General features: G+C 45.0%; 1 protein-coding gene across 1 annotated transcript in view; it reads right to left on the bottom strand.

Moving 5' to 3' along the window:
• CPLX1 (complexin 1) overlaps positions 1 to 11990 on the bottom strand; it is a 265911-nt gene that overhangs the window by 129833 nt on the left and 124088 nt on the right. The window lies entirely within an intron of this gene.

Below are 11990 nucleotides of genomic sequence, written 5' to 3'. Positions count from 1 at the left end.
TTGGCCCTTTTCCAGTCCTCCGGGACTTGGCCCATGCGCCACGAGCTTTCAGATATTCCCGCCAGTGGCTCTGCAATGATGTCGGCCAGTGCCTTCAGCACCCTCGGATGGAGCTCATCCGGGCCTGCTGACTTAAAGGCATCCAGTTCTTCCAAATGACTCTGCACCATCTCAGGGTCTACGCATGGATCTTCTGGAGGTAGTGCTGGTGAAGGTGTTCCAGGCTTTTCAGGTGTTCCCTGTAGGTCACCCAAGCTTCACAGTCATAGAGAAGAGTTGGGATTATCACAGCCTTATATAATAGGAGCTTTGTTTGAGTCCTGATATCATGATCATTGAACACACAATGACAGAGTCTTCTGAAAGCAGAGATGGCACATTGGATCTTATGCTGGATCTCCTCATCAATGTTGGCCTTCTTTGAGAGAGAACTGCCGAGGTATGCAAAATTGTTCAACATTCTCCAGCTCCTGTCCATCAATAAATATCTTTGCAAGGGGAATTAATTGGCCTGAAGCAGGATGGTGAAGTACCTTTGTTTTCCAACATTAAGGGTCAGTCCCAGGCACTAGTATGCTTGAGAGAAGGGCAACCTTGTATATGCCCAGTGCCTGGGCAACCTTATATACCAATCTTCACAGGTATATTTGAGCAAACAGCCTTCAAGGCCATACGGAGTCAAACCTTTGAGTGAGAATTAGAACCATGTCAGTTTATGGATGTAGAGCTGAGACCCCCTTGGCAGAAGGAGAGAGAATTCAGTAAGTAGAGTGCTGCCTGGAACAATGCACTGATGACACACTGTGAGCTGATTGGACTGATCTGAATAGTACAGCTGTAGGAAAAAGAAAGCTATGAAAGAATCATGCACATCAGAATAAAACCAAAGACCATCTCATGCCACTGAGCCTCCCACACAAGGAAGAACAGTGTTCAGATTGAAACCAGACTGAGCCTGGTTGAGAGCGTCCAATCTAGTCATCAGTAAAATACCTAGAAACATTGGAGCAGCAACTGACAACCTTTTCAAAGTATGGGCTTGATACAGCTCTGGTCAGATGCATTGGGGTAGCTTCCATAGAATGTTAGCAGCTGGGGGCTTTTCCTGTGCCCACACTTCCATCACTGCTTCCTTTATCCCCCTGCTTCCCAGCTTCCAGCCAGTGGGGAGCTGCACTGGGACCAAGCAGTTGGAAGCTGTGTCAGCGCTTCCACACCAAAGCTGGGAGGTGGGAGGGAGAAGCAGCAGCATCATTGATGTAGCTTCTAGTTTCCCAGCTACTGTACAGATCCCCATCAGCTAGAAGCTGTGTTCATGTCCCAGCTGGGAGAAGCATAGGGAGTGGGGGGGAAGAAGTAACAGCAACAAAGGTGAAGCTGGAAGTTGCCCAGACCCAGTCTGGCTCCTTGCTGCTTAAACCAAGTGGGTGCATGCATATGCAAAGCCACTGGGCTCTGCAGGCCAGATCCAGTGGCTCCACAGCCGTATGTTGCCAACCCCTGTATTAGAGGGCTGCTGCCCAAATGAACATTTTGCATTTATTGCATTTAGGGTTTTGAAATCCAGCTTCTGCAAGCTTAATTTATGTAAATTACTGTAATCAATGTCAGGACCCAAGCCACAGGTTTTTTTGTTCTGTCTTTGCATACATCACTAGGTAAAGCTAGTTCTAGGTGCCCACGAACTAATTGCTTCAATCATCTCATTGATAGGAAATGTCATCACAGAAAACACAGCAAGTTATATTTATGTATGTGTTTTTTTCCAGTCTAAGCTTCAATTTTTCTTGTTATGCAGTGACTGCTTTGTCTTCTGAAATACTTTTTCAAATTTTTGTCTTACCCATGTCGTGTGTCCATATATGTGTATCTGTGTATGCAAGTGCATCTGATTCTGCATATGTAGGGTTCACAGTGCTTTAGTCACAAGGAGATGAATTTATTTACTTTGCCTTAGCATATCATTTTAATAGAATTAACTTATAGTTACTTCCTTCGAAGGGGAGTGGGGTGGAGAGAGTATTCCCCCCCCTTCCTAATTATAAAAGGAGACTAGATACTACAGGAAAACAATCTGGATTTGCTGGTCAGGGAGTGCAAGGCAACCCAACTTTCCTAGAGGTCAATTGGAAAACAGACTTTCAGCAATGGCCAGACCTCTCAAACATCTCTCATTGCAAAGGACACCCTGAATTTTAGTCCCCAAGCTACACACATTCTATACACATTTGGTGTCCTCTCACTTTTGTTTTTGAAAAGTACTTATATCAGAAGTTAAAACTCCTCAAGTGGAGGCTGCAGAGAGTCATTTATGCTGAGGGAAGGGCTCATGCAAGTATTTCAAATTTCCTGGATAGATGTGTATTTCTTTGCACCTCTCACTTTAGATCTTGCCTACATACTGCATGCTAGGCTCTTGTTGGTTTGAGTGATGCGGAAGTACTTCATCAGCCTGGCACATCACTATCCAGTTAAGGACATGGATGGAATGGACCTCCTGGGGCCACAAGTCCAATGCCTGGTATTGATGGAATCAACATAATAAACATTTGCCCAAAAGGGACCACAAGAACTTTTACTGCCACCGCTCTCACTCACTATAGGTAAAAGGTACCCTTGAATGCCATATAACACACTTAAGAACTTGGATATATCCTAAGGATACAAGAAAACATATGTTCTGGGTCATTCAGAAATGAAACCCTTGCTTAAAGGAATAGAGGACTCTGACCCTATGCAATTTCTAGAAATCCTATCTGTCCTGGGCCCTGCAATGGTACAATTTGTTAGACAAGACATTGGTAAAACACAGGAAGTGGACTGTGCATCAAACCCTAGAGGAAGGAAAAAAATCCCCAGTGATCTTTTCCAATCTGACCACTGGAAAATTTATTTCTAATCCAATCTACCCCAGAGCATGTGAATGATACCCACCAGCCAGATAACCAAGGGGTTTCAGTACCATGAGTGCCAGTGCATACCAAATACCTCCTATCTCTAGCTGTGCCCAACTTTCAGTGCTTCATGAAATAGTGAAATTATACAGACAAAGGGAAATTATTTTTGCTTGGCCCCAACCCCACAGGCAGCCTGTAGAAGCCCTGAAGCATGGAATTAATACATTATGTTGTGCAAATATGATTAGTAAGTGGCAGAATAATCAAATCGAAGAGATGAGCCTAAATGAATCCATGTTTCCAGGGAATTTATTTCCAGCCCACATTGTGCTAACCTGAACTGTGATGCCATTGATGGTAGTCTCAGGCCTTGACACGATCAGGCAACTGAAAAGGAAACAGAGTTGTACTCCCTTTTTCTCAGTGTCACCATAGGTTTGGCTTCCTGGCTAATCACTGGAAAAGTCAGAGCTCTGTACGGTTTTCAGCACGATCTTTGTTTCTGAATGATGCAGGACATCTAAATCTTCATCCACATATTCAATCTGCAGTGAGACCAAGCAGGAGAGTCAGAAGTTTTAGAACCTCTCTTTCTGCTTTAAAGGCCAAAAAGCTTTCTTGCCTCTTACAAAGACACCAAGGAGAGGCAAGCTGGCAGCACTTACACTCATATAAATGAGAGTAGGTGCCCTATTGCAAACATACTTTATGGGGCAGGCTCTAGTCTCTCTGAGGGAAAAAAAACTCTGGGGGAAGTGGCAATCTCAGTCTAATCAAGGATTGCCTGGACTGTTGCTGGGGCACCCCTCCTGACCTTGATGCAGGGCAGCAGGTCAAGAATTTCAGGTTGTGCTATCACTTTCAATTTCAATAGCCAGCACCTGTTAAGCAAAGGACTCCCTGCCTGGAAGAACTCCTGCTGTTCCCAAGGCGAGAGCAAATAACAGTGGTCTTCCTGTGAATTTCTGCATCAAATTCCTTTCCAGGTAGCTATGAAACACCAGATAGAGAAAGCAAATAGACCTAATAATCGCTATTCAGCAGCCAGCCGTGCAAGGATAGTATGGCTGCTAGAACCAGAATAGTGCCACTCACTGCTCTGTCCACAAAGGGAAGGAAAATTAATGTCTACTAACGCAGACTAATCAAGATTGCCAAAGCAAGGTGGGGGGAGGCTCAACCTGGAGTAATTCTGGAGTGTGAGCTCACTGAACATCCAAACTAGCAAGTAAAAACATGTCAGCTATCCTGATGTAATTCACAATGTATGAATTCAGGCTAAAATCCCCAGTGCAGATAACTGAGTTGCATTCAATTGGAAAAAAAAGAAAGAAAAAGAAAAAAAACAGGTTGTGCTCTCTAGCCCTCCTTAAAGTGGTAATTCTTGAACACGTTACACCAAACTTATCTCAGAAAAGCTAAACTAAGATTAAACTGAGCCCAGTACTTTCACTAGCAAATAAATCATTAATAATACTGCATATGCATACACAATTGCCTCTCTTTGGAGCAGAGAAGGAGAATCTTATAATTAGACCATTGTACTAGGTCTGATTCCCAGGATCAGTTGTCATCCCTGAAACAGGTACCCAATATGATGCTGGACAAGGTATTTTCAGTGGTTCAGCACTTCATCATTGAAATTAAAGTTATAACATTTTTTTATCGGGTATGATCATTGCAATGGAGCACAGGGTGTGCTCTGTTACTCCTAGGGGCATGGGCAGCAGCAAAGCAGCCTGCAGCTGGTGGCAATCCCCAATTAGGCACAATTGCCTGACTGGGAACAGGGTCCAACTGTTCTTTATAAGAACAGGGTCCTGAACAGCAAGTCCAGCAGTCTGTTGCTAGCAGCTGGGAAAACACCACCTAGCTGAAGATGCTGCTTGTCACACCTTGGAGGTAAGGGCAGGAGCTTCGGGGATGGCTGAAGTCTCCTGGTCCTGGGGCATGATCTAATACCACACCCTGCTGGGGTTGGATGGTGTGGTGGGGCTGCTTGTGGCACGGCAGCTTCCAGGAAATGCCACACCTGGGGCCTCCCTAGTGAAGGACAAATATGAGGCACCAGAAAGCCTCAGCCCTCGCTGCCTCATGGGTGACCCCATGGAGGAGAAAAGCTAGGGGAGCACAACCCAAATAACAAAGCAAGGACCCAGATTCACCGTGAGTTCTGAGGTGGAGTCCTGGCCAAGTGAAGGGGCCAGAGATGGTGCCCAGACTCATGGTGAGATCTGAAGCTGCACATAGGAGCCGGATGTGAGGCTCCAGCGGGGTGGGGCCCAGAGCCTTCAGAGCGCTATCTGAGAAGCTCCTGGGGCAAAGGGATAAAGGGATTGTGAGCCCAGTGTAGGGCAGGGGATAAGGCCCAGGGAAGGAGAATAGGGTTTGGAGCCCAGAGTGGGACTGCGAGCCCTGAATGGAAATGGGGCTTGGAGCCCAGAATTGGGATGGTGCTTGGAGCCCTGAAGGGGTAAGGGCTTGTAACCCAGAGTGAGGAACAACAAAGAGCCCAGTGAGAAAGCACTGGGACTATAGCTCTAGTGGGGAGTGAGAGTTCTGCATGAGATTCTGGAGCTCGGGTCTATGTGCGACACTAGAAGAACATGGATGCCATCCGAGAGGCATGGGACATGGTACGGGATGGTTAGAGCCATGTACATAGGTCCTTGGTATCAGGGCAAGTAAATGGGCAGCCTCCCACCTTGTTGACATCAATGAATCATTAGCATCAAGGCATGTCAGGTGAAGTAAGTGGGCGGTTTGCCCAGAGACAAATGGACGGGCCAACGACTGGACCAGTCCCGGAACGCCCACTTGTTACAGTCATAAGTTCTTTCAGCCAAGGTCTTCATACACCCAGTTTGTAGAGTATCTAACTGGAGGTGTACCAATACTTCAGTCTGATATCGGATCAGCACTGATATAAAGAAAAATGACTATCGGAAATCAGCTTGATGTGGCAGATAATTTAGCCAATAAATGTCTGTGCATGCACGCAGCCACAGGGCAGAATGTAGGCAGCAAGGAGTGCAGCCCAGTAGCATAGACAGCTGGTAAGTTTGTTGTGGTGGAAGGGGATAAGGGAGGGAAGAGTCATGGGGGACAGACCAAGGCCTCTGCGGTGAGGAAGGGAGTGGGGCTGGGTCAGGGGCAGGAACTGCCCAGTCAGGGCGGGGCACAGGACAGAGCCGTGGCTAGCCTGGGGGCGTAAGGAGGGGTGGCAGCTCCCGCTGCTGCACACACTCCAGGAGGGCACTGGGGGCAGGGGTGTGTGCTCCTGGATCTGCACGGGGCGCTGGCAGCGTGAGCTGCAGCTGCAGGCTGGGGCTGCATCGGGCTCTTCCTGGCATGTGGGGAGGAAGGTTGGGTCAGGGCTGTGCTCAGTCTAGACAGCGGCGGTGCCTGGAGGGAGTCTATGGGGGGGCTATGGCAAATGTTGGGGTGCTGCAGCCCCCTCCCATAGCCCCTGCCAGCGCTGCCACTGCCCACCCCAAACACAACCCAGCCCACCCTCTGCTGGGAAGAGCCCCATGCAGCCCTGTCCTGAATCCTCAGTGACAGCTGCCCCACCTGTGCCCCATGCTGATCTAGAGCCACACCCCCACTGTGCCCATTCAGTGCCCCACCTCACTCCAACTGGGCCCTGATCTACCACCCCACACCCCTTCCCTTCCCGCTCCCCTTCCACCACAACAGACTTACCGGCTGCATGCAGCTCTCCATGCTGTATTGCAAATCAGATTAGTATTGGCTGATATGCCTCCTTAAAAACTGGCTGTCGTTATAGGCCCCAAAATCTATATTGATGCACCCTTCCATCTAACACAACTGGGTCCTGATTTTAATTTGAAGCCCTCTGCTGTGTTGCAATTCAAATAGTATGCTGTAAAATGCTATAGGTATTATAGTACACCTGGGGTTTATTTTTAATTTCCCATAGTAAAGCATCATTGCCAAGTGAACTGAACAAGGTTGCACAAGGAATTCTGGGTAAAAAATGTGGCCACGGTATTTTTGTTTTGTTTTCTACCTGCTTCTTGCAGGAAAATCTTAACCTAAAAATTATTCTCTTTGCTCTGATATTAGATTCCTAATTACTTATTGGTAGGGACCTACCGAAATTGCAATTGCACTATTTTTGCGGAAATCACAATTTCAGGTGGGCTCTGCAAAAAAGCATGGTTCTCTGTGCTTCTGACAGGCTTGATGCAAAATAATTAAATTAAATAAACTTACTGGCAAGCAGATTAAAGTGCACAGAAAGCCCTGCAGTCTTTGAGCATGGGAGAGAAGGCCGAGGGGAGAGGGAAGGAGGCAAGAAAGAGCCAAGGCACCATAGGGGTACTTGAATCAGCCTACTGAGAGCAGCCCCACCCTGGCCCCACTCCTCTCTGGCCTCTCCTCCCCCATCACCTCCCCCTTCCACCTTTCCCCCCACGTGCTCCAAGATTGAAGGACTTCCCGTATGTTTTTCTCTGCTTGCCAGTAAGTTTATTATTAGTATTTTTTTTTTTTTTTTAGCAAGTCTGCCAAAAGTGCAGAGCCCACCACTTGGGGATGACCTGAAACCGTGGCTTAATTCCCCTGATTAAGCCCAGGGAAGCCATTAATCCCTGTTTAATAACATGTGGTTTAATGGGTTCCCCGGGCTAAATAAGCATAATTAAGACATGGTTTCAAGCCATGTGGCAATCTGTGGGGTGGGGCAGGACTGCCAGCATCCCTCAGACAATCAGAGGTGTGGGAGGGCCCTGCTGCACTCATGGGTTAAAATGGGGTTTGGTTCTGGGATCTGCCCACAAAAGCAGTTACCCACCTCCTTTAGGTCAGTAGACCCTTACTTGTTGGTGGTTCAATTTTTCTTCAAACGCTTCTGCTGCAAACGTACATTGATCCTAACACAGAAGGTAGTAACACTTCCAAGCAAATAGTTTTCTTGGACATCAATTTATTTCACTGTTTACTTCCTCTCTTAAAGCTGTTGCTTAATATGAAAATAGTAACAGGAAAGAATAATAAAAAATATTGCACAGTATGAAAATACCTGCTGTCTGAATTCATTACCTGCTGATATATTGAAACGCATGCTGTTTCTGAGATTTTAGACCATTTCTATTTGCCTAGGCAAATAATACTTTCCTTTTAGGTTCTTGGTGAAGAACATAAAATTAGGCTGGTCTATTGGCTGAGGGTACTAGCTATAGTACAGTTTTCTCTCGCTTTATGCTGTACATGCATTCCTGGAAAATGGTGCATAATTTGAATTCACATACAGGGAACCCACTTTACAATGTAACAAATAGGGATACATTCCACGACCTCGACTGTACTGACCCCTAGAACCATTTCTACCACTTTTACAAGACAATTTTGGAACTCGCCAACAGCAGACAGTACACACAAGTACAGGGCACTATTATAATGGGGATGGCAACTACAGAAACACGTCACAGACAACGAGCAAGGAGCACAGATCCACACAGGAGACTATATTTTTGTGCGTGTCACTCCCACAATGCACCACATAAAGCAACTGACTGCAGGCTTCCACAACATCAATTGCATAAAAGTGAATTTCTCTCTCATATAACATATTTTTGGTATAAGAAGGGTCATTGCATAAGAGCAAATTCACACATACAGAACCCGCATAAAGTGAGGGAAACCTGTACCTTCTATACGCCACCACTCAGCTCTGACTTGATCAAATGGCTGATGCAGCTATTATACACCAATAAGAAGATGAACTCACAGAAACATTTTTTTTTTTTTTAAACACACTGTCTTTATATACTTATTTCTTTAGGATGCATGGATTGCAGTCTTCAAAACTGAATCAATTTAAAATAGCTTGCTGTGCCGGGTTTAGAAGGTGAGACTAACTGTATCAGACTATCCAACATGTCCTGACTTCTGTAGATAGGATAGTCCATCTCTTATTTTCAGGAAAGCTAGTAGAATGTAATTGTAGAAGCACCATAGCTCATCACAGCACCATCTGCAAAGTGACTAATATAAATTCAGAAAAGGTTTTGCAGCTGGTGAGCAATCTTAGAGTAGGTCTGGGACTCTGAACACACTTGCACAGCCCTTTTAGTAAACTGCCCTTTTATCTCAGTTTTATCAACATCAAAGTAGGGGATACAAAAATAATGGGGGACTTAATATGTGGCATAATTAGAAAGTGAAAAGGGTAACACGGGTGCAAAAAAATATTGGTATTAATAAATACATAAATAAAGAAATACAGGTAAAATGCCTGTGTTATAATGCATTGTACTAGGAGATCCAATGGGTCATATTTTGACATCCTTAATCCTGCTGAGTAATACTTTACTCCTGAAATAGTTTCACTGAAATCAAATAAATTTGTGTCCCCTCCTGACATCCCCACTTTGCTCCTAGGAGGCCACAATTTGCTACTTGCTGGTAAACATAGGGTCTATCTACACTGCTAATTCATTTTCTCAAGGATTACAGCTATTTAGCATCATCCTCAAGCCCACACCTGACAACCGTATAAACCACAAGCTCCTTAACTAGATCCCCAGAACCTATACAGCTGAACTTCTGGGTATGAGGCCACCCTTTGCCCCTCCCCCAGTCTGGCATGCAGGCCTTGAACACAGGAAGTCTGTCATATATGGTGGGATGTGAATGGAGCATTTCACCTATCCCAGAATAACTCCCTATGTGAGCATTCATATTCTGGAATAAATAGAGGAGAATATTTTTTTTTTTCTGAAATAGCATCCTGGTCAATTTCTTTGTGCAAACAGGACCTCACAACCTAGTCCCTAAGGACTAAGTGTTAGAATAATTAAATTGTTATTAATAAATATCAACAAGAGAGACATTTTAATCTGTCTGTTAGAAACAAAACTTGACAAATGGGTCTGCCTTTGGGAGCTGAGTTCTGCTGGGCTTGCATGTTGTATAACTGTAGGGATGAAATGAGGCTAAATTCCAGCTTTTTAATTCAGCTCACAGAAGATCGGCTTCTCAGAAGCAGAAAAAAAAGTACTGCTGCAGCAAAGCACCAAAGGCAATACAGACACAGAGTCAGCTCTGGGTGAGTGGTACCCTGCAACTCATCACTTCCTTCCTCTTTAACTGGATAACAGAATTATTGTGAAGCATTCAGTAACAATGAGAGGAGAGTATGGAGATAGCAGAATCAATGCATTATCTCTAAGACAAGGTTGCTTATCTAGTGAAAAAGTTGAGATCAGGAATATTATTTGACTCACACTTTATAGCAAGGTTCTGTTCTATGTTTTATAATTGATTGTCATAAAATCTGCCAGGCCATAAATTATGGTTATAAGCAAGAGATTTATCAATGCAAGAGACAGAAATTTGAAAGGAAGAGAGTGATCATGGAAGTCAACACTCCCAAAACTAAATGCGAAGTTCCTCCTGAAATCAGCTTTCTTCGTGAAGATACAGTTGCAAAACACACATTCTCATGCACAGATGTTGACTACACACACACACACACACACACACAAAAGCAGACAAAAATTCTATATATTACTTAAGCTATTTTTTCCCTACAGTTTGGGTTATTTCTGTTCTACTAAGGAGGCACTATGCTGATGGAGTGCATAAAGAAAATTAGACAGACAGAGAGATAAATAGATGGATGAATAGAAGAAGAAATGCAGACAGTAGAAAGCATAATAAGCATCCAAAACTGTCAAAGCAGAAGATGTCAAGGCTCCCACCTCCATCAAAAAGAATAAAATACATATTTCAGAGCTGTTCCTCGCCTTGAAATCCAGCCACATCACAATTTGCCAAGCACATTAATAACTGTGGCATCATTCAGGATGACAGGTTTCTTTGCTGACCTCTAAAAAATCTTCACTAAAAAGAGCTTGCAACGCTCTCTCTCAGGGCCTGAATCTACAGTGTGCAGGACAATCTGACTTTGATTCAGCAAAGCATTTAGGCACATGCAGTACAGGAGCAACCCCAGCAATGCCAATAGGGCTGATCAAGTGCTTGAAGCTATGAATGGTCTTAAGTGTTTCATAACCTAGCCTTTGCTGTGTGCTGGAGGGGGCCTTCTTTTGCTATAAGAAGAAAGAGAAGTCGGTTCCAGGCTGAAGCTAGAGGGTACTCGACAATCTCTGGGAGATCATAAAAAGAACTCTGGCCCCGGGCAGGTGGATGTTGGTAAGGAGAATGCTCAGTGGCAGAAGAATGAAACAAAACTCCTCAACCAGCTTAATTGCAGAAGATGATTAAAGGAACTGGAATAAGTTTATCAAGGGAATAAGATAGGAGCGGGCAATTATTTTGGGTGGAGGGTCACTTAACGAGTTTTGGTGAGCTGTTGAGGGCCACATGGGTAGCCCCACCTCTTGACAGTTGCCCCACCCCCATGTCACCATATTGGGACCAGAAGTCCCATCCCCATCTCCTGACTTTTGCCACCAAAAGCCTATCCCCTTGCTCCCTAGAAATACTTCTTTTGGGAGGGGGGTTGCCATCTTAGAACCAGAAAAAAACCAAATCATACACTAGACATTAAACACCTATTAAAACATCTTATAATTTTATTACAAAAAATATTTGTCATGATTTGTGTTTGTGTATTATATATAGAAGGGACTGCATAATAACTCAAAAATAAAGTGTGACTTTTATATTGTGTATGGCAGGGTGTGGGGGGAATGTCATATAATGGGGTGTGGGGGGGTTTGTGGGGGGATATGGCTATGTTGGGAGTTATAAGGTATGTTAGGGTGTGTGTATATGTGGAAGGGTTGTGGGGGCAGGGTGTGGGTGTGTGAGGAAGGGTAGTGGGGTTTGAGGGAGGATATGGGGACCCCCCCCACACACTCCCCCACATGGCGTGCAGCCCCTGTTTCTGGCAGCAGCAGGAGGCAGGGGGCTCAGGGCACTTGTGCCCAGTGCAGATGCTGGGGTTTAGGTTGTAGCCGTGTTGGTCTAAGGACATAGGCAGACAAGGTTCCTTGGGTGAATTTGATATCTTTTATTAGACCAACCCAAATGGTTGGAGAATAGTTATTGAGCAAGCTTTCGGGTTCAAAAACCCTTCGTCAGGCTAAGGAAGCTGCA

The sequence above is a fragment of the Alligator sinensis genome, unplaced genomic scaffold, assembly GCF_000455745.1.
Source record: "Alligator sinensis unplaced genomic scaffold, ASM45574v1 scaffold1117_1, whole genome shotgun sequence".
Taxonomy (NCBI): Eukaryota; Metazoa; Chordata; order Crocodylia; family Alligatoridae; genus Alligator; species Alligator sinensis.
Note: the sequence above shows the minus strand (reverse complement) of the source record. Positions and strands in the feature narration are given on the sequence as shown.